The sequence below is a fragment of the Rhinatrema bivittatum genome, chromosome 3 (assembly GCF_901001135.1).
Source record: "Rhinatrema bivittatum chromosome 3, aRhiBiv1.1, whole genome shotgun sequence".
Taxonomy (NCBI): domain Eukaryota; kingdom Metazoa; phylum Chordata; class Amphibia; order Gymnophiona; family Rhinatrematidae; genus Rhinatrema; species Rhinatrema bivittatum.
The window spans coordinates 207,606,061-207,627,819 of NC_042617.1; positions in this window are offsets into that span (position 1 = coordinate 207,606,061).

Consider the following 21,759-nt stretch of genomic DNA (forward strand, 5'->3'; position numbering starts at 1 on the left):
TGCCCTGATGGCTCGCTCGTGCCTACCTTGAGCTCTGAAGCAGGGCTTTTCAGTTCACCACCTTCTGCAGCAGCAGTGTTATGATTGCGGTGCAGTTGCTCCAGGGCCTCCTCCAGTTGTTCCCTCTGGGATACTGCCTGCTGTCTCTGGGGACGCTGGCCTTCTTGAGGGGACTGGGCTTGTGGTTGTTGCTACTGTTCCCTCCCCACCCCTTCCTGGGCTGGCTGCCCCATCTCCTCCCCTTCCTGCTCCATAGCTGGTGTGGCACTTCCTGAATGAGATGGAACAATATAAAAAGCCCTCATCATTACAGAACCTTGAACACTATAAACATGTGATCAACACTTCAGTTGGGGACTTGTTATTTTAATATAAACACACTTAAGGTATCTTCTATGTGTGCCTGTTAGCACAGACACTGATAATGAGCATATCCTTGATGAAACTGTGTGTGCACAAGGAAGCTCATGCATCAGTTAAATGCACATGACAGTTAACCTGCACAGTTAATTTTACCAATAAGGCAGAAAAAAGTGAGTGAAAGACACCCATTATTCACCATATAACATACACCTTTTTAGACATGGGCCATATAGTGATGTAAATTAACAGATTTGCTGCATAAAGGAAAAGCCTCAAAATCCCATGCTGGTTGTGAGAATACAGCTCCATCTAAGTATACACTACATAGTGCCTGTCACAGAGGAATTAGGAGTGATAGGGCCAAAAATGTGAAGTCAGAAAGAGAAAACACAAAAATAGAAATGCTGTGAGATGAGCTGAGCCAATACTGACAATGGCTAAGAGGACACATAGATTTGTAACTAGCATGTTGTGGAAACCTAAAGCTTTGTATAGGTGCTGGCAATTAGGGATGTGAATCATTTTTTCACGATTTAAAATATCGTCCGATATATTTTAAATCGTCAAAAAATCGTTAGGGCCACGATACAATACCAATTCCCCCGATTTATCGTTAAAAAAATCGTAAATCGGGGGAAGGGGGAGGGCAGGAAAACCGGCACACTAAAACCCCCTAAAACCCACCCCCGACCCTTTAAATTAAATCCCCCACCCTCCCGAACCCCCCCCCCCAATGCTTTAAATTACCTGGGGATCCGGCGGTGGTCCAGAACGGCGGCGGTCCGGAACGGCCCCCTCAATAGAATCGTGTTGTCTTCAGCCGGTGCCATTTTTCAAAATGGCCGCCGCAAAATGGCAGCGGCCATAGACAAAAACGATTCGACGGAGGAGGTCGTTCCGGACCCCCGCTGGACTTTTGGCAAGTCTTGTGGGGGTCAGGAGGACCCCCAAGCTGGCCAAAAGTTTCCTGGGAGTCCAGCGGGGTTCTGGGAGCGATTTCTTGCCGCGAATCGTTTTCGTACGGAAAATGGCGCCGGCCATACGCGTATGGCCGGCGCCATTTTCTGTACGGAAAATGGCGCCGGCAGGAGATCGACTGCAGGAGGTCGTTCAGCGGGGGTTCCAGACCGCCGCTGAACGACCTCCTGCACTCGATCTCCTGCCGGCGCCATTTTCCGTACGAAAACGATTCGCGGCAAGAAATCGCTCCCGGAACCCCGCTGGACTCCCAGGAAACTTTTGGCCAGCTTGGGGGGGCCTCCTGACCCCCACAAGACTTGCCAAAAGTCCAGCGGGGGTCCGGAACGACCTCCTCCGTCGAATCGTTTTTGTCTATGGCCGCCGCCATTTTGCGGCGGCCATTTTGAAAAATGGCACCGGCTGAAGACAACACGATTCTATTGAGGGGACCGTTCCGGACCGCCACCATTCTGGACCACCGCCGGATCCCCAGGTAATTTAAAGCATTTGGGGGGGGGGGTTCGGGAGGGTGGGGGATTTAGTGTGCCGGCTCACGATTTTAACGATTTTTCACGATAGTTTACACACCCAAACGGCAACAATACGATTCCCTCCCCCTCCCAGCCGAAATCGATCATTAAGACGATCGAGGACACGATTCACATCTCTACTGGCAATGCTGTGCATTTAGTCTTTTCTTCTGATGTCAGATACTTGTGTTCATATTTATAGCTGTGCTGCATCACAAGTGTTATCTTTGCTCAGTAGTCATGATTTTCTACTTACATACATATAGTATGTGCATCCTTAACCTATGGGAATGGGAGGTATACTCCCAGGAAAGCACTGACCCATGTACCTTATTTCAAAGAGCTAATCCCACACTTCATTACATAAGAACATAAGAAACTGCCATGCTGGGTCAGACCAAGGGTCCATCAAGCCCAGCATCCTGTTTCCAACAGTGGCCAATCCAGGCCACAAGAACCTGGCAAGTACCCAAACACCAAGAAGATCCCATGCTACTGATGCAATTAATAGCAGTGGCTATTCTCTAAGGGCCTGATTTTAAAAAGCATTTACTCGAGTAAAAACCAGGTTTACTGGGGTAAATTCACTTTACTTGAGTAAGTGGGTTTTTGAAAATTGCTACAATAGTAGCTACATTTACGCATGTAACTCCTTTTGAAAATTACCCCCTAAGTAAACTGCAGTGTTAACTCCAAAAACATTTTTGTATCACCGGACTTGCTATATGCTAACAGGCCCACCAATACATGTGAGCACTTACCCTCTTCCGCCTGCATTTCCTCTAAGACTTCATGAATGAGTTTGGGCTCCTGCCTCCTTAGCTGGTGGTACTTAGCCTTCATTTGCTGAATGCCTCGAGGCTTGCATGTTCGCTTGGGGGAGCTATTACAAATGGCTCCTATAAGATGAGCCATTTGTAACCATGCATCACTTTTGATCAGAGTACACAACTCTCACTTCTTTATTGCATTGCTTCCCCCATGCAGCTTTTCTCTCTTTTATAATACCCCTGACAAACAATCCTCCTCTTCACCCATTCTTTTACCCCTAGCAACATTGAGCTTTAACAAGTTGTGAAATTAGCTTGACAGCAGCCAGTCAAAAGGCACATGCAATTGCTTTTTTAACATGTAAATCTAGTAAATTAGTCAACACCAATCAGTCACCAAACCTGATTCTAAGCCCTACCCTCATCTGTGACACACTTGTGCTGCCAATGCTTTAGTGCAAGTGGGAGCTGTAGTCATAAGAGCATCAGTGCGACTGGGCCTACCACTGGATATGCTTTTGCTCAAAGATACTCATGTTGGGAACAAAGCCATGAGAGAACTGTAATAATACAATGGCTCATCTACCACTTTGTGTCTTCCCATTGATGGCACAGCTCCTAACATGGGAGCCTCTCACAAACCCAGCGCTCTAGTTAGGTTGCCCATTGTGGTGATCACCAACTGCTTGAAACCTCTATAGTACAGAGCACCAACAAATGCAACCCAGCCTTCCCCCCAGGATAAAGGGAGTAACCCCATATACCTTTGTTTAAATTGTTGGGGTTTTTTGCTATATATGTTACGTTATGTACTGCACGCCACTTAAACTATTTTTACAGGTGGCATATTAAATGTTAATAAATACATAGTTTCTTACCTATTGAAAGCCCTCTGGATGCTTCTCCAGAGAGCAGTTCTTTTCCGCACATTGCCACTGCTGGGGCCTGCTGGATACAAAACCTCCTTATGAGGAAGAATGAACTGGATCAACTTCTCTTTATTTTCTTGGGAAACTGGCACACTTACTTCATGCAGCCATTTTAGAATATAACTGCACAGGCAGTAAAGGGCATGATTCCCTGCTTATTCACACTTTACATGAATAACCTAAATATCCAGCTAAATATCAATATTTACACTTTACACAGATAACAGATATTTAGCTAAGTAGCGATATTTGTACTCTACATGGATAAGCTAGATATCTGGCTAAATAGCGGTAATCATATACAGGGTTAGCTATCTTTATAGCCAGATATTCCCATATATTAAAACGTAGCTGTTTTCTTGTTTGAAAATCCTAGCTCTTTTTTGGCCATTTATATTTAGCTGGCTAGCCCTCATTGGCTTACTGAAAATTGACCTCTAGGTGACTAAATTTATGCCTGCTATTTATTTTACCTAAGTGCTGAAACCCAGTGGTAGGGACTTAACTTCTTTTCCCACCCTTGCTACACCTTTGCAGCCACCCACAGGTTAGAGACCGAAATGTAGGAGCCTAGTCAAGCTAAAATCATCAGTTTAGGAACTCAGCCCTAGCAAATTTTCAAAAGAGACAATCTAGGAGTCTGACTTCCAAAATTAGGTACCTAAACGCTTTGACAATTGACTTCTAAATTTTAGTCATAGTCCTCTTAATTATTTTTGGCCATGAGCAATCTGAAGTTTTTGAACTAGAGTGAACTATAGATGAAGTGAACTAGAGATGAAGGACTCTGTACTAGGGATGTGCAGCAGGGACAGATTTGTCCCATTTGGGATTCGGATTCGTAGGGGCCCAAATCTGTTACATCCGTTCTCGGGGGGCCCCTATCCGTTCATATGTCAAAAATACATTAGTTCCCCCCAAAAAACACCATCCCAACCCTTTAAAGTTATTTATCTACAACCCCCCACCCTCCTGACTCCCCCCCCAAGACTTGGCAAAAGTACCTGGTGGTCCAGTGGGAGTCCTGGAGCGATCTCCTGCACTTGGGTCGTTGGCTGCCAGTGTTCAAAATGGCGCCAATAGCCTTTGCTCTTACTATGTCACAGGGGCTACCAGTGCCATTGATCGGCCCCTGTCACATGGAAGGAGCAACTGACCATGGTCGGCCCCTGTTACATGGTAGGAGCAACCGACCATGAAGACTTTTGGCAAGGAGTCCCCCCAAGACTTGCCAAAAGTCCCTGGTGGTCCAACGTGGGTCCTGGAGCGATCTCCTGCACGTGGGTCGTCGGCTGCCAGTATTCAAAATGGCACCGATAGCCCCTGTGACATAGTAAGGGCAAAGGCTATCGGCACCATTTTGAATACCGGCAGCCGACAGCCCGAGTGCAGGAGATCACTCCAGGAACCCCCCTGGACCACCAGGTACTTTTGGAAAGTCTTGGGGGGGGGTCAGGAGGGTGGGGGGCCTATTCGTTGGTGATCCATTCTATTCGTGAGGGTTCATGTTTTGGAACCCCCACGAATACAACGAATAGGGCATATACGTTGCGAATTCACAATACGTCGAAAACGAATGCACACCCCTACTCTGTACTGCTATGCCAATCCTCTGAGCAATTGAGCCTGTCTCCTACTTTTATTTCTAGATATTTTGATTCCAGGGGACTTTTGACTGATTTTGCTAAAATGCAGCTTTAGTGCTTTTGATTATGTATTGAATATACATGTCATAATTTGTATATAAAACAAGGCTCTGAAGGAATTGTCTGTTAACAGTTATTAGCCAGGAAGACTTGGGAATGTCAGTGCTTATCCCTGGAAATGAGAGATACTAGACATAGATCAACTATTGAGGATATAGCAAGTACATGTGGTCTGGACTGGCCACTGTTGGAGACATTTGCTGGGCTCTGTGGCCCTTGGTCTGACCCAGCATGGCACTTCTTATGTTATTATGTTTTTGTTATATTCTTAATTTTTGGAAATTTGGAAGCCTTACTAGCATAATTTGTGGTTCATTTATGGCTAGATACATTGAACATTTTCCCATAGGCAGAAAAGAGAAAAAGCACAAAAGGATAGCATGCATGCTAAGGCCATTTAGCATGTACCTGTATTATTTATCCTTGCACTATGGGGGTAATTTTCAAAAGGATTTACACGTGTAAATGTAACTGCTGTTGTAGCAATTTTCAAAAGCCTTTTACTCACATAAAGTGCACTTACACAAGTAAATCTTATGAACAATTCAATGACACATATTGTAGCAATTTTCAAAAGCCCACTTTCCACAGGTAAAGTGTATTTACACATGTAATACACAATTTTAAGCATATAAATGCTTTTTCAAATCAGGCCTTAAGAGTCTAAGGTTCAAACATATCTGTATGGCCACATAGATGCATGTATATGAGTCTGCAGAGATTTGATAAAGTAGTTTAGAACTTGTGTGAATCAGTCTGAGCAGAAAGCCCAAAAGAGCATTAGGAAAGACTATGCCAAAACATAATAATGTTTTAAAAATGGAATACCTTGATATATCTTCTAATTGAAGATTTGAACTGTGTGTGGATGGGGATAAGAAGAGGGAGGGGGTGCTGATAAACAGAAAATGCTTGATATGCAATACCAGGTAAATATGGAGGAAAGAACAATTCATATTATTCATCCTGCAGGAACACTTCAAAGAGTCAATTTTCAGCTGTGAAACAATTCAAATAAGTTCTCATTATCTCAGAGATGCCAGCCTGCATTCTTTAATGGTGACTCTTTTTCCACAAATGTGTTATCATTCTCCCATGATCTCCCTTCTGAATATTCTCTTCACTTTGTCTCCGGGGTAGTGCAGAGTCAAAACTATTTGTACTGCCCAGACACAGATCAGACTGACTGATCTTCCCTTTCCTGGTAAAGGAAGCCCTGCAAACAGTTTGAATCAGCTCCAGGAAGTGAAAGCATCTCATCCCTTTTCTCCCCATGTTGCTCTCTTTTTAAATTTTGGCCTATCACTTACATTTTATGCAGAGAAAGCCACTGACAGGATATACCAACACGGAAAAGAATTCTCAAACTATCCTGGGTTTCTTTTTTTTTTTTACATCTAAGTATTCTTCTATTGCAGAGAATTTTATATATATATATATATATATATATATATATATATATATATATATATATATATATATATATATATATATATATATATATAGTTTAAAAGCTGCTCTATCTCCTTTTTAAAGGTTTGCGCCAGCAGTCTGGTTCCACCCTGGTTAAGGTGGAGCCCATCCCTTCGGAAGAGACTCCCCCTTCCCCAAAAGGTTCCCCAGTTCCTAACAAAACTGAATCCCTCTTCCTTGCACCATCGTCTCATCCACGCATTGAGACTCCGGATGCGGAGTCTCAATGCGTGAATGAGACGATGGTGCAAGGAAGAGGGTGCAAGGAAGGAGATAGAGCAGCTTTTAAACTAGAACAAAGGGGAAAGCCGACAGTCGCTCAGCAGCGCATAGTTCGGAGAGATGTATCTTTAAAGGATACTAATGATACATTAGAATTAGGGCATCCCGACAGTGAGGTTCCAATAATTAGAAAAGTAGTCCAAGTGCCTGTAACTAAAAACTCACCTGAGCTAAAAAATTCTAACTTATCCCTATCAATTAAAAAGCAGAATAAAAATACAATCAAAAAACAAACTTTGAAATGTTTGTATGCTAATGCCAGAAGTCTAAGAAGTAAGATGGGAGAACTAGAATGTATAGCAGTAAATGATGACATAGACTTAATTGGCATCTCAGAGACATGGTGGAAAGAGGATAACCAATGGGACAGTGCTATACCGGGGTACAAATTATATCGCAATGACAGAGAGGAGCAGTCGGGAGGAGGTGTGGCGCTTTATGTCTGGGATGGCATAGAGTCCAACAGGATAAACATCCTGCATGAGACTAAATACAAAATTGAATCTTTATGGGTAGAAATCCCTTGTGTATCAGGGAAGACTACAGTGATAGGGGTATACTACCGTCCACCTGGTCAAGATGGTGAGATGGACAGTGAAATGCTAAGAGAAATTAGGGAAGCTAACCAAATTGGTAGTGCAGTAATAATGGGAGACTTCAATTACCCCAATATAGACTGGGTAAATGTATCATCGGGTCACGCTAGAGAGATAACGTTCCTGGATGGAATAAATGATAGCTTTATGGAGCAATTGGTTCAGGAACCAACGAGAGAGGGAGCAATTTTAGATCTAATTCTCAGTGGAGCACAGGACTTGGTGAGAGAGGTAACGGTGGTGGGGCCACTTGGCAATAGTGATCATAATATGATCAAATTTCATTTAATGACTGGAAAAGGAACAGTGTGCAAATCCAAGGCTCTCGTGCTAAACTTTCAAAAGGGAAACTTTGATAAAATGAGAAAAATTGTTAGAAAAAAACTGAAAGGAACAGCTACAAAAGTAAAAAATGTCCAAGAGGCGTGGTCATTGTTAAAAAATACCATTCTAGAAGCACAGTCCAGATGTATTCCACACATTAAGAAAGGTGGAAAGAAGGCAAAACGATTACCGGCATGGTTAAAAGGGGAGGTGAAAGAAGCTATTTTAGCCAAAAGATCTTCATTCAAAAATTGGAAGAAGGATCCAACAGAAGAAAATAGGATAAAGCATAAACATTGGCAAGTTAAATGTAAGACATTGATAAGACAGGCTAAGAGAGAATTTGAAAAGAAGTTGGCTGTAGAGGCAAAAACTCACAGTAAAAACTTTTTTAAATATATCCGAAGCAGAAAGCCTGTGAGGGAGTCAGTTGGACCGTTAGATGATCGAGGGGTTAAAGGGGCACTTAGAGAAGATAAGGCCATCGCGGAAAGATTAAATGATTTCTTTGCTTCGGTGTTTACTGAAGAGGATGTTGGGGAGGTACCCGTAATGGAGAAGGTTTTCATGGGTAATGATTCAGATGGACTGAATCAAATCACGGTGAACCTAGAAGATGTGGTAGGCCTGATTGACAAACTGAAGAGTAGTAAATCACTTGGACCGGATGGTATACACCCCAGAGTTCTGAAGGAACTAAAAAATGAAATTTCAGACCTATTAGTAAAAATTTGTAACTTATCATTAAAATCATCCATTGTACCTGAAGACTGGAGGATAGCAAATGTAACCCCAATATTTAAAAAGGGCTCCAGGGGCGATCCAGGAAACTACAGACCGGTTAGCCTGACTTCAGTGCCAGGAAAAATAGTGGAAAGTGTTCTAAACATCAAAATCACAGAACATATAGAAAGACATGGTTTAATGGAACAAAGTCAGCATGGCTTTACCCAGGGCAAGTCTTGCCTCACAAATCTGCTTCACTTTTTTGAAGGAGTTAATAAACATGTGGATAAAGGTGAACCGGTAGATATAGTATACTTGGATTTTTAGAAGGCGTTTGACAAAGTTCCCCATGAGAGGCTTCTAGGAAAAGTAAAAAGTCATGGGATAGGTGGCGATGTCCTTTCGTGGATTGCAAACTGGCTAAAAGACAGGAAACAGAGAGTAGGATTAAATGGGCAATTTTCTCAGTGGAAGGGAGTGGACAGTGGAGTACCTCAGGGTTCTGTGTTGGGACCCTTACTGTTCAATATATTTATAAATGATCTGGAAAGAAATACGACGAGTGAGATAATCAAATTTGCAGATGACACAAAATTGTGCAGAGTAGTTAAATCACAAGCAGATTGTGATAAATTGCAGGAAGACCTTGTGAGACTGGAAAATTGGGCATCCAAATGGCAGATGAAATTTAATGTGGATAAGTGCAAGGTGATGCATATAGGGAAAAATAACCCATGCTATAATTACACGATGTTTGGTTCCATATTAGGTGCTACAACCCAAGAAAGAGATCTAGGTGTCATAGTGGATAACACATTGAAATCGTCGGTTCAGTGTGCTGCGGCAGTCAAAAAAGCAAACAGAATGTTGGGAATTATTAGAAAAGGAATGATGAATAAAACGGAAAATGTCATAATGCCTCTGTATCGCTCCATGGTGAGACCGTACCTTGAATACTGTGTACAATTCTGGTCGCCGCATCTCAAAAAAGATATAATTGCGATGGAGAAGGTACAGAGAAGGGCTACCAAAATGATAAGGGGAATGGAACAACTCCCCTATGAGGAAAGACTAAAGAGGTTAGGACTTTTCAGCTTGGAGAAGAGACGACTGAGGGGGGATATGATAGAGGTGTTTAAAATCATGAGAGGTCTAGAACGGGTAGATGTGAATCGGTTATTTACTCTTTCGGATATTAGAAGGACTAGGGGACACTCCATGAAGTTAGCATGGGGCACATTTAAAACTAATCGGAGAAAGTTCTTTTATTACTCAACGCACAATTAAACTCTGGAATTTGTTGCCAGAGAATGTGGTTCATGCAGTTAGTATAGCTGTGTTTAAAAAAGGATTGGATAAGTTCTTGGAGGAGAAGTCCATTACCTGCTATTAAGTTCACTTAGAGAATAGCCACTGCCATTAGCAATGGTTACATGGAATAGACTTAGTTTTTGGGTACTTGCCAGGTTCTTATGGCCTGGATTGGCCACTGTTGGAAACAGGATGCTGGGCTTGATGGACCCTTGGTCTGACCCAGTATGGCATTTTCTTATGTTTATATATATATATATATATATATATATATATATATATTGTGATGGCTCACCGTCCGTGAGGCCTTGGTCGCCGCCCTTCCGTCGGCCGTCCTGTGCCGCCACCCGCGGCCAAGGTTCCTGGAGTTTGCCAGGCTCGAGTAAATCCCGGGGTCCGGGCCTCCACTGGCCCTGGTTTGACTGGTCTCCTAAGTTCACTTCAAGCAGGGTTGGGGGTAAGCAAGCCCCCGATCCCCCCCAAAGACAACACAGAGAGAGAGAGTGCTAGTTCCTTCAAAGCAGTTTATCAAGTACCACCTGGAAACATTACATGAGGGTTGTCCCATCCCCCTCCAACCCTCCGGTTCTTTTACAAGCAGTGCTATTACAGAGTAACCCTCTTACTTCTTATGCTTAGCTCTATCACAGGAGCTAACCCACAGGCCCCTTTAGAGCCCTCCTCCCGGGCTTTCCCTTTAGGCTAAGGAGTATCCTTTACCCCACACAGCTTACTCGGTATCCATATATGAACTGGAGGACTCCTCTCCCCCTGAACCTACCTCCATCTCTTCCTCCTCTGACTCCGAAGAGCTGGGTTTTTGTGGCCAGTTCCACCAAGGGGGCACGCCCTCTTTCTCCACCTCCATGGGCTCATCTGTGTCTGCCTCATTAAGGTCTATGCCTGCCACCTGTTCGCCTTCAGGCTTTCCTCCCTTGTCTGGTGGTGTTTCAGGGAAGCTGGGATTCGTAGTCCTTCTCTTCCCCTGCACGCCCTGCTGTCTGGAGGTGCATTCCAGAGCTCTCTCCGAGGAGAGTGCAGCTACCTTTTTGTTCTCCTTCAGGGGAACCTTTTTGCTCTCTTTCAGGGGCCTTTTCCCCTGGTTCTTCTCCCCAAAGCAGGGGAGAATCTTTCCCTTTCCCCCGAGGAGGTTGAGCTCACTGCAGCTGCTTCTGCCTCACCCCAGGTAAGCCACTTTTTTCACCCTTTTTGCTGAGGTTTTTCCAAGGCAAGGCGCCTGGGTGGGGCAGAGTAGCTGCGGTTTGCTCCTTCTCCCTCCCCCATTTTTTTTCTTTTCTTTGTTCCTCTTTCTTTAGGGTTTAATAGTTTGCTCTGTATTGTTCATTTGTTTGTTGCTGGCTGTTTGTTTGTGGGCTTGTGTGTTTTTTGTTTGTCGGTTTTTTGTTCCTTGTTTCCTTTGCTGTGTTGCTTGTGGTTTCTTTGGTTTTCTTGGTTGTGCTGGTTTCTTTTGTGTCTGCTCCTTAGTTCGTAGTCCCCCTTCCCCCTCCCTTATTTTTTCTTGGTTTCCCTTCCCCCATATTGCTTTCACTGCCGTGCACAGAACCACTTTTGGCCTGTGCACAACTTTCACCAGCTAAGCCTTACTAGGCCTCTTGAGTCTCCTGAGCTTTTTCCCTTCCTTGTCCAACCCTCCCCCCACCCCACTGCCAGGGCCTGCCCCCCCCCACCCTGGTTTTTCCCTTCCCCCTCCCTATCCTTTTGTTTTTTTTTAGTTCTACTTTACTCACCTCACACCGACTCGGAAGGCTGCGGGTCCCAGCGGAGGCACATCCTTACCGGCAACATTAGGGCTGTTCCAGTGGGTAGAGGCCCCCCCTTCTGTCATCACCGGCGGCACCATCAGCGCCTCGGGCACCTTCTGAAAGCTGTCATGCCTCGTAAGGGCCCAGCGAGATGGCAAAACAAGGCCTCTACAAAGCCTAAGCTCCACCGAGTCGTGGAGCCCGCGCAGCCAGTGGAAGACCCGGATGTTGCGCTGGAACTTGAAAGTCCGGGTGAAGGACCCTCCAAGACATTCAACAGACCACCTGAGGTTAGGACCTCGCAGCTCCTTAAAAAAGTGCAGTGGGCCCATCGTCTGGGTCAGGCGGCAGCAGAGGCGGCTTCCACTGCGCCATATACGAGCGCGGCACTGGCCGCAGAGGTGCTCCCTCCTGAGAAGGAGGTCTCCATGGGGGTCCAGCGTCTGGGTCCGATGGAAAAAGACAGCGCTCCCTCTGCACCATGCCCGAGTGAGGCGCCGGCCGCAGAGGCGCTCCCTCCTGAGAAGGAGGGCTCCATGGGGATCCAACGTCTGAGCCAGTCTGCGACGGACAAGCCTCCCTCTACGCTGTGTACATGCGAAGCCCCGGCAGTAGCGGCACTCCCCCCTGAGAAGGGGGACTCCGTGGGCCACGTCATCTCCCACCAGCCGTCTCGGGCTCAGGTGGCGCCATCTGCGTGCGCTGCCAAGACAGTTACTATTAATCTAGGCACTATTAGCGAGGGTGGGTCGGCCCCCGGCCCTCCCTCAGCCAGTGACTTACCTGCCCACGAGGGGCCTCCACTCCAGCTGCCCCCTAGGGCCCGTGTCCCGGCGCCCTCCTCCCCGTTGGCCGCTGGACTCCTGTTGGGGGATGCGAGGGCTGGAGGCGGCCCCGCCCCTCCCGCCGCCGCATCTCGTGGCGCTGGTAGCGGAGGCGCCGAGGGTATTCATGCAGACGCCCAGGGAGGGGGGAAGAGGAAGGGGAAAACCAAGTGGGCGGAGCCAGTCCCAGGTACGCCTCCTGCGGCCGCTAGGTCGTACGCGGCCGTCGCGGCCAGTTCCCCCCCCGCCCACCCTGTTGGCGATGGTTCGAGCAGGCCACGCCCCCCGATCCTGCACGTCATCACTGGGGGACGATGCGGCCTCAGTTGACAACACGCCGTCCGGTGCGAGATACTGGCCGTGGCCGGCATACAGGAATACGCACTGGCGGCGGCACAAGTGGTCGGGGCGGAGAACGTCCACTCGGCCAGTAAAGAGAGCGGCAGAGCGGTCATTTACTTTCGCTCCCTGGCTGCCACTCGAAAAGCCCTGGTCACCGGGCTAATAGTCGATGGATTATACCACTCCCTGGAACCACTGGACGCACTGGGGGTACGTGTGGTCTTATCAAACGTCCCGCCGTTCCTGACCGAGGCCGCGCTGAGGCAGCAACTCAGCGTCCTGGGGGACCTGCGCTCCTCGATCACGGTCCTGCCCCTGGGGTTCAAGTCCGCGGCGATGAGGCACGTGGAGTCCCATAGGAGGCAGGCGTGGCTCGTCCTTCCCAGAGGGACAGACAGTATAGAGGGTTGGTTCCCTGTGTGGGATGGGGACCGCTCCTATAAAATTTTCTACACTACTATGGAGGACCGGTGCTTCCTCTGTAAAGAGGCCAGGCACCTTCGGAGGGACTGTCCTCGGAAGCGGGGTCGCGTCCCTCCGGAGAGCGTGAGTGCCGCCCCTGCGACCGGTCCTCCCGGAGCCGCAGCGCTCCCGAGCGGTACCCCGGACGCCAGGGCCCCCTCATCCCCGGAGATGCCTTCTGTCGCCTCGGCTCCACGTGTTGAGCCTCCGCTGCCGCGAGCTGCGCCGCCTCGGCGGGCTTTGCGGGACTCTCCACCGTCGCCGGTGACGGCTGGCCCCCCACGTGCGTCCTCGGGTACCGGAGACTCCACGGGCGACGCTGGTACTGGAAGTGGCGGCCGGGAGAAGCGCGCAAAGCCGCCCCGTGCTGGCCGAGTGAATGGTGCTCCGCCCTCCTCGGACGGCGGGTCTGAGGCTGCGGGGCCTCCGCCGAAGAAGGGGAGTGGTGCTCGCGCTCGCCAGAAGGGTACCACAGCCGGAGAGGCTGTTCCACGAGCCCCTCCCTGTTCCAAGGTGGACGCCTCAGACTTAGACCGGGAGAGGGACCGGGAGGCAACATCGAAGGGGGAAGTGGGTGAGGGAAGTGTAGCATCTAGTGTCCTGCCTCCAGCGGATTGTGTGGGGCAGAGTGCTTCCTTGCCTGCTCCCCTTCCATCCGCTGGCTCGCCCAGAGCGAGGGGACTTTCCGAGGATGGGTCGGAGGCTGCACCGCTGGACCCTCCCTGCTCCAAGATGGACACCTCGGCCTTAGACCGGGAGGAGGACGGGGCGGCAACGTCGAAGGGGGAGGTGGGTGGGGGAAGTGTAACATCTAGTGTCCTGCCTCCGGCGGATTGTGTGGGGCAGGGTGCTTCCTTGCCTGCTCCCCTTCCATCCGCTGGCTCGCCCAGGAAGAGGAGATTTCCCGAGGATGGGGCGGGCTCCGGGGTCACCGCAGGGGGACCGACTTGGTCCTTCCATTCTGAGGCCGGCCCCTCCAGCCCGAAGAGGAGGGCTCCGCCGCGCATCTCAGGCCTGCCTGCCTTCGATGAGTCGGGGGCTCCTCGGCAGGACTGGGATGCGGATAGCTTCTTAGAACTTGTCTGCGGCGGACCCCTGGAGTCCCCCTTCCCCTTCACCCCCCTTCTGGACCTCCCCCTATATAGTCCGCTTCCCGCTGACGGCTCCGATGAGGCCCCAGTTGTTCCATCGCCCTCTCCTCACCCGACACCTGAAGTGGTCACGCCCTCCGGGGCTGTGTTGGAGGGGAGAGGACGGCCTCCGGAGCCACCGGTGGGATCTGAAAGCGGCTCGGAACCCTTAGCGGGGTCTCTGAGTGGACATATGCAAGCGGGAGAGGCCGCAGGTGGAGAGGCGATCCCCCCCTCCACTCCAGAGTGTTCGGCGGTTCCTGCCGCTGCAGTGGTTTCCATCCAGATGGAGTTGGGCACGGAACACCTTTCCCACTGCTCCTGTCTGCCTACTGGCTTGTTGGATGCTGCCCCGGACCCCAGGGGGAGGTCCAGTTCCCATTCCAGGGAGGTTGGGAATGAGGGTCGTTCCCGGATGGGAGGGCCGGCGGATTCCGCTGTGTCCCGCGGCCTCCCGGGATCCCTCATTCCCTTGGCTGAGCCGACCCTCCTCATGTCACCCGAGGAGGTGCTCGGCCAGCCTGACGGGCTGGAGAAACAGGACCGGCATGGGGCGGGCGACCCCTTGTAAGTTGCCGCCCCGTGCGACCGTTCCCATTGCCGATAGAGAATGGTTCTGACATTCGGCACGCTGAACGTCTGCGGCTGCAGGAGGGGTCTCCGGAGGCACTGGGTGCTCTCCTTCCTTGAGGCGGGAGGGTACTCGGTGTCCTTCCTTCAGGAGACCCTATCCACCCCGGAGACCGAGGCGGCTTGGCTTCTGGGGTGGCGCGGCAGGGTGGAGCTCAACCACTCCGTCGGGCAATCCGGCGGGGTGGCCATCCTGCTGGCGGAATCCCTGCAGGCCGAAGTGCTGGATGTCCGACCTGTCGTGGCCGGTCGCATGCTTCACCTCCGGGCCCGGATCGAGGGCTGCACGATTAACCTGGTTAACGTGTATGCCCTGACCGCCGGACCCGAACGTGAAGCATTCTTTCGCCAGATGTCGGCCTACGTGGACACCCTGGATGCCGACGAGGAGGTCGTGCTCAGGGGTGACTTTAATTGCACCCTCGAGCGTGGCGACCGTACGGGGAGCGATCGGCACCCCGCCTCGTCGGCCGTCCTCAGGGAGGTGGTCCACCGCCTGTCCCTGGCTGACGTCTGGCGAACGCACCACCCCGGGGCATCCGACGGCCACACCTTTATCAGGGTGCGGCTCGGACGGGTGTCTCGCTCTCGGATCGACCGCTTTTATTTCTCCTTCGGGTTGATGTCACGAGCCCTTTCTAGTGCCAATGAGGTGGCGGCCTTCACGGACCACCACGCGGTGACCGTGAGGGTGAGGTTCGACCCAGTCGGGCCTCGTGCTGCCTATTGGCACTTTAACAACTCGCTTTTAGAGGAGAAACGGCTCGTGACGGCGGTCCGGGAGTTTTGGGGAGACTGGCGCGAGCTCGAGGCGGACTTCCCCTCGCTCGCCGACTGGTGGGACGTGGGGAAGATCCGTCTCGGGCTTCTCTGTCGGCAATATGCTAGGGACGTTAACGGGGAGCAGCGTCGCGAGACGGAGCGGCTCAAGGGGGAGCTGCTCGCTCTCGAGGCGGAGCTCCCTGACGCCGAGCACCAGCTGCAGGCGGAGTATGAGGAGAAGAAGCGCACCCTTCGGGCCCTCGAGGAGCGGTGAGGCCGAGGGGCTTTTGTGCGCTCGCGAGTCCAGTTCCTCCGTGAAATGGACTGCAGCTCGCGCTTCTTCTACGCACTTGAGAAGAGGAGGGGGAAGAAGGGGCGGATGACGTGTTTACTCTCCGCCGACGGAACCCCCTTCACGGAGCCGGAAAAGATCAGGGCGAGGGCACGGGACTTTTACTCTGCCCTCTTCTCTCCAGACCCTGTCGATCCGAATGCCTGTAGGGACTTATGGGATGGGCTTCCCGCGCTCAGTCAGCGCGACAGGGAGAGGCTGGAGAAGCCCTTCACTCTGGCCGACCTCTCTGCCGCGCTGGGTCAACAATAAAACACCGGGCATCGACGGACTGAGCGTTGAGTTCTTTGCCCATTTTTTTGACCTCCTAGGACCTGACCTCCTGCGGGTCCTAGAGGAAGCCTGGGAGAACGGCGCCCTTCCCCTCTCCAGCCGTCGCGCGGTGCTGACCCTCTTGCCCAAGAGTGGGGACCCGCGCGACGTGCGGAATTGGCGTCCGCTCTCCCTGCTCTGCACGGACTACAAGATCTTTATACTACAAGATCTTTATACTATTCTATTTATTATTTATTTTATTTCAAGTTAGTTATTTACACCATTATCTATTTTATTACATGTTATTTACTATATAGATTCTCGTCATTTGATGAGTCACTGTTGTTTATTTAATATTTATTCTCATGTTCTGAAACTCCGTTTATTGTAACGCCTCACCGCGATTGTTTTGTTTTATGTAAACCGACCTGATTTGATATTTGTATCGAGAATGTCGGTATATAAAAATGCTAAATAAATAAATAAATAAATAAATCTTGGCCAAAGCGATGTCGCAGTGGCTGGGGTCTGTGCTGGCGAGTGTGATCCACCCCGATCAGTCCTACACCGTCCCGGGCCGGACCATCTTTGACAACATCTTTTTGGTCCGGGACCTTCTTCATTTTTGCCGTAGGGCCGGTCTGTCGGTAGGTTTTTTGTCCCTTGATCAGGAGAAGGCCTTCGACAGGGTGGATCACACGTACCTCATGGGAACCCTCCAGGCATTCGGATTCGGCCCCCGTTTCGTGCGTCTTCTCCGTGTCCTGTACTCTTCTGCGGAGTGCCTTGTTAAGGTCAACTGGTCCTTGACGGCGCCTCTGGCATTCGGTCGAGGGGTACGTCAGGGGTGCCCGCTCTCCGGTCAGCTCTACGCCCTGGCCATCGAGCCGTTTCTGTGTCTTCTGCGCAGGCGGCTTGTTGGCTTGGTGCTGCGGGCACCGGAGATGCGGATCACCCTGTCGGCGTACGCTGACGACGTGCTCCTCGTGGTCCAAGACCCGCTTGATTTGGAGAGGGTGCGAGCCTGCCAGCGGGTTTATTCATCCGCATCCTCGGCCCGAATCAACTGGGTCAAAAGCTCCGGACTTTGGGTAGGGCCGCAACGGGTGGACCCTCCCCCTAGCCAGATTGCTAATTTTTCATGGGGCAGGGGGACCCTGAAATATCTGGGTGTCCACCTCTCCACTGCGAAGTCCGCGGCCCCGGCGAACTGGAAGGAGTTGGAGGAGAAGATCGCAGTTCGTCTGGGGGCGTGGAAGGGTCTCGTAAAGCTCATGTCCTTCCGAGGGAGGGCCTTGGTGGTGAACCAGCTGGTGTCCAGCATGATGTGGCACCGGCTGGCCGCCCTGAGGCCGCCCTCGGAGTTCATCTCCCGGACCCAGAGGAAATTGCTGGACTTCTTCTGGGCCGGGAGGAAGCACTGGGTCTCCGCAGGTGTCCTGGGGCTCCCCCTCGGGGAGGGAGGGCAGGGGGTGGCGGACATAAAATGCAAGGTCCACACCCTGCGGCTCCAGGCCTTGCGGAGGTTCCTGTACGCAGACCCGCCTCCGCAGTGGCGCCCGCTGGGAGCCTTTTTCCTCCAGGATGTGGGCGGGTTGCGGTACGACTGGCAGCTCTTAATAATCAACAGGGAAGTGTACGCACGCGACTTCCCTGCGCTGCCATTCTTCTACCAGGACATTTTCAAAGCCTGGAGTGTGGTCTCCGGAACACGAGACCCCTCGGCGCCCCTGAGTTTGGATACTCCGGCAGAGCCCCTTATTCACAACCCCGCTCTGGTTGTGAATGCCCTGGAGTCCCCTCAGGTGCGCCGATGGCTCATAGCGTCCGGAACCACACGGGTCGGAGATCTCCTGAGCACTGACCGGCGATGTTGGGTGTCCCCAGAAGCGCTGGCCCAGCGTATGGGCATGGGGCACCCGTACGTAGCCGGTCACCTGCTCAGGGAGATACGGGGCTTTTTTACCCCCCGGCCCCTCCAGCCCGTCCGAGGGGGTCCTTCAGGCCGGGAGTCCCCACCCCTGCCCACCCCTACCCCCTGTTCTCCCGGACCTGCTAATTGGCCCCCCCATTCAACAGGGACCCCCTCGACCTCCCTGTCCCCCTTCCCGCAGCCTAAGCAGGCTGCAGGAGTTGCGGCGGATCCCTCTCCAGGACGCCACGAGGGCGGCCCTCGCAGACCTGGTGCACCACTGTGTGCACCGGGTCTCTCTCTCCGGCCGCCCAGACACCCCCTGGCGGAGAGTGTTGGGCGATGCGCATGGGCCCCGGTGGGAACAGTTTTATTCGGAACTGATTCCGAAGCCCACCGGGGACCTGAGCTGGCGCATCGCCCACGGGGCCGTCGCAACTGGCAGCCTGCTGGCACGCGTCAGGGGTATGGGAGGAGGGTGCAGTTTCTGCGGGGAAGAGGACTCGCTGGAGCATATTTTCCTGCGATGTCCTCGCCTTTCACCCTTCCTCGCGGAGCTGAAGGCCCTCCTCCTCCACTTCTGGCTGCACTTTAGCCCTCACCTTTTCCTCTACGGCTGCGCCACCCATGGGAACAAGCGGATGAGGGCTAGAGGCAATCTTGTCAATTACCTTCTCGCCACCGCCAAATCTGTCATTCATCGGACCAGGCTGGTGGCGTTGGACGGTGGCAGCCCGGATAACTGCACGGCCTTCTTCCGCAGTGTGGTGCGGGCCAGAGTGGGGGCCGAGTACGCCCACGCTGCGGCCACAGACACGGTGCCACTGTTCATCTGGCGTTAGGCGGTGGCTGACGTCCTGTGCTCGGTTCAGGATGGACCCCAGCCTGTACTCACCGTCCACATTTAGGCCTTTTGTTTTCGGGCAGTAGCGCACGCCCTTCAATAGGAGCGCGTGTACGGGAGCAGTGAGGCGTTCCCGCCCTTAGGTAGCTACGAGCCTCGGGGTCCCGCTTGGGCAACCGGGAGCAACCCCGCAGCCCCCCCCGCCAGGGTTACGGTTTCCCCTCCCTCCTTCCCTCTTTCCCATCAGTGCACAGGTGCATGCCTGGCAGTGGTCCCCTCCCTCCCTCCTCCCCCCCCCCTTTCGCCTTTCTCCCTAGCCTCTGCGCAGGGTGTGTACCTTCCTTGTCAGCTGCATTACATCCGTGTGATTTTCTTCAGGCCTTCTCTTCTGTGCTCCCTGCGGGATGCAGGGCACAGTTATTTGTCTCTTTCGGTGGGAGAGCGGGCTGGTGCCCCTCTCCTGGGCACTTTCGTACGGTCTGAAATAGGCCCCTGCTGTCTGGCTCTGGTATTCTTGCTGCTCTTATAGTAGCTTGTCAGCTCCTGCCTGCGGCTGGGCTGCGCTACATCACAATATATATATATATTTGCACAGTTGAAACAGTTCTGGCATAATGTATAGCATCAATATAGTGCAAAAGCTATAACAGATGCATTCATAAAGGTAATGAAAAGAATACATCTTCCATTTTTATGCTATGCTTATGGGAAGTTCTTCTCTTCAGCCGATAGGTTATCTGTAGACTTAGGTCACTTTTAGACAGCCATCTAAAAAAAAATTCCACAGGTGCTGCTAAGTTTGAATATTATTATTCTCACAGATTTTTTTGTTTAAAGAATCGTACTGAAGTGAACATTTTGTGGAACAAGACCTTAAAATGTGTGGGTTTTTGTGCATAATTTGTAAGATATAAAGGTTCTGCCAGTTGAGCTAACACAACATGGATTGTATAGTTTGTCATGGAGTCTAGATGCGCAGATACATTAATGCTGACAAGCACCTGTTATGCGTATCACCTATTCATCATTATTTAAAAAACTGCCTTTGGGGATTGACAAAAGTCATCAGATACTAGTTAATAGAAAAATCTATTTGCAAATATGCCCAGCTAAGTAGATATCATAATCACATTTCTTTCTTCATGCCGACTGACACTGTCACAGCAGGCTTCAATCTCTTTTTTCTGTTCTAAGTGTAGCCCTGCTGAACTTACCACTTTTAAAGTAACCTCAGCAGTGATTTTGCAAAGAATTTTTGTATAAAAGCAACAGAAGTTTCCCTTCCACACACATTGCTATTCCAGTCATGGCACTGCACATCACTATAATTACTTTGCAGTATTGACTCTAGTTTGTTATCTGCAGTGTATACATCAGCCTGAGACTCCTGGGAAGCCTTTATCCCTTGGAGTAATGTGGGGTCAGGCCTTTAAATACATCTGACAGCAACCTGAATGGTAAGGGGCAGAACTAGTTTGTAGCAATAGATAATTAGGGACACATAGAGGGGCCTATGCATGACAGCTTAGCGGGCACACTAAAGCTGTACAGTGTGAGCTCAGAATAGTGTGATATGCATGCACTAAGGCCTTAGCTTGTGTGTTAAAGGGGTCCATGAGTATATTTGCAGGGGTGTGATAAAATTAGCATGGGCCTGCATGTAAATGAAAGAACATCATATGCAAATTAGCCTTTTGCCAGTGACTGGGAAATGGCCTAAAATTTAACATCAGTCTCTGGCCAAGAGTTAACTTTTTACTCTATATGCTATTTCAAGGGCTCAGGAGACAGGGTGCCTTAGAGCCTACTGATGGAGGAGGTTGTTAAGAGCAGAAAATGTTGTAGAAGGTGTGGAGTAGAGGATAGGGAGGGACAAAGGAGAGGGAAAAAGAAAGTGAGAGAGAGAAAGGAGTAGGCCAGAGAGGAATGTCACCAATACACACTTGATCACTTGCAAAAATTCTACATTTATTTAGACAAAAAAAAAAAATTTCAAACCAAAGGTGCACACATGACAGTGGTTTTTCAAACATTGTTGTACTGCATGGTGTAGAAGGCACAATGTTGTAGCTAGTGCAAATAAAGGTCCATTATACACATTCCAATCATCTGTCATGATTATGCTGAAAAGTTGCTCTACATGTGTTCTGTGTCCTACATTGTCTCAGATCAAACGAACAGTCTGCAAGACAGCTATTGCAGTGGAGACAAGGCTGCAGAATTTGAGTAGTCAATCCCTCACAGATGCTTATGAGGAAGTCTTTTCCCACCAATGGTAGGATCCCCCTCTCTAGCCTTTCTTCCTCAGGTCTGTGACTCTCCTGTATGGCATCGATGGACAGGATGCCCTGAGGGGGCAGAAGGGGAGGTTGTTTCAGAGTGTAGGGCACATGGTGGTGTTGTGAGTTTTCTGAACTTGCTTTGCTGGTTTATAGCAATTGGCCTTGCTGTCATTGCTGTGTTTAGCCTACTCAAGAAAACTATAGGCAACCTGAGGCTCCAAAATGAACTGT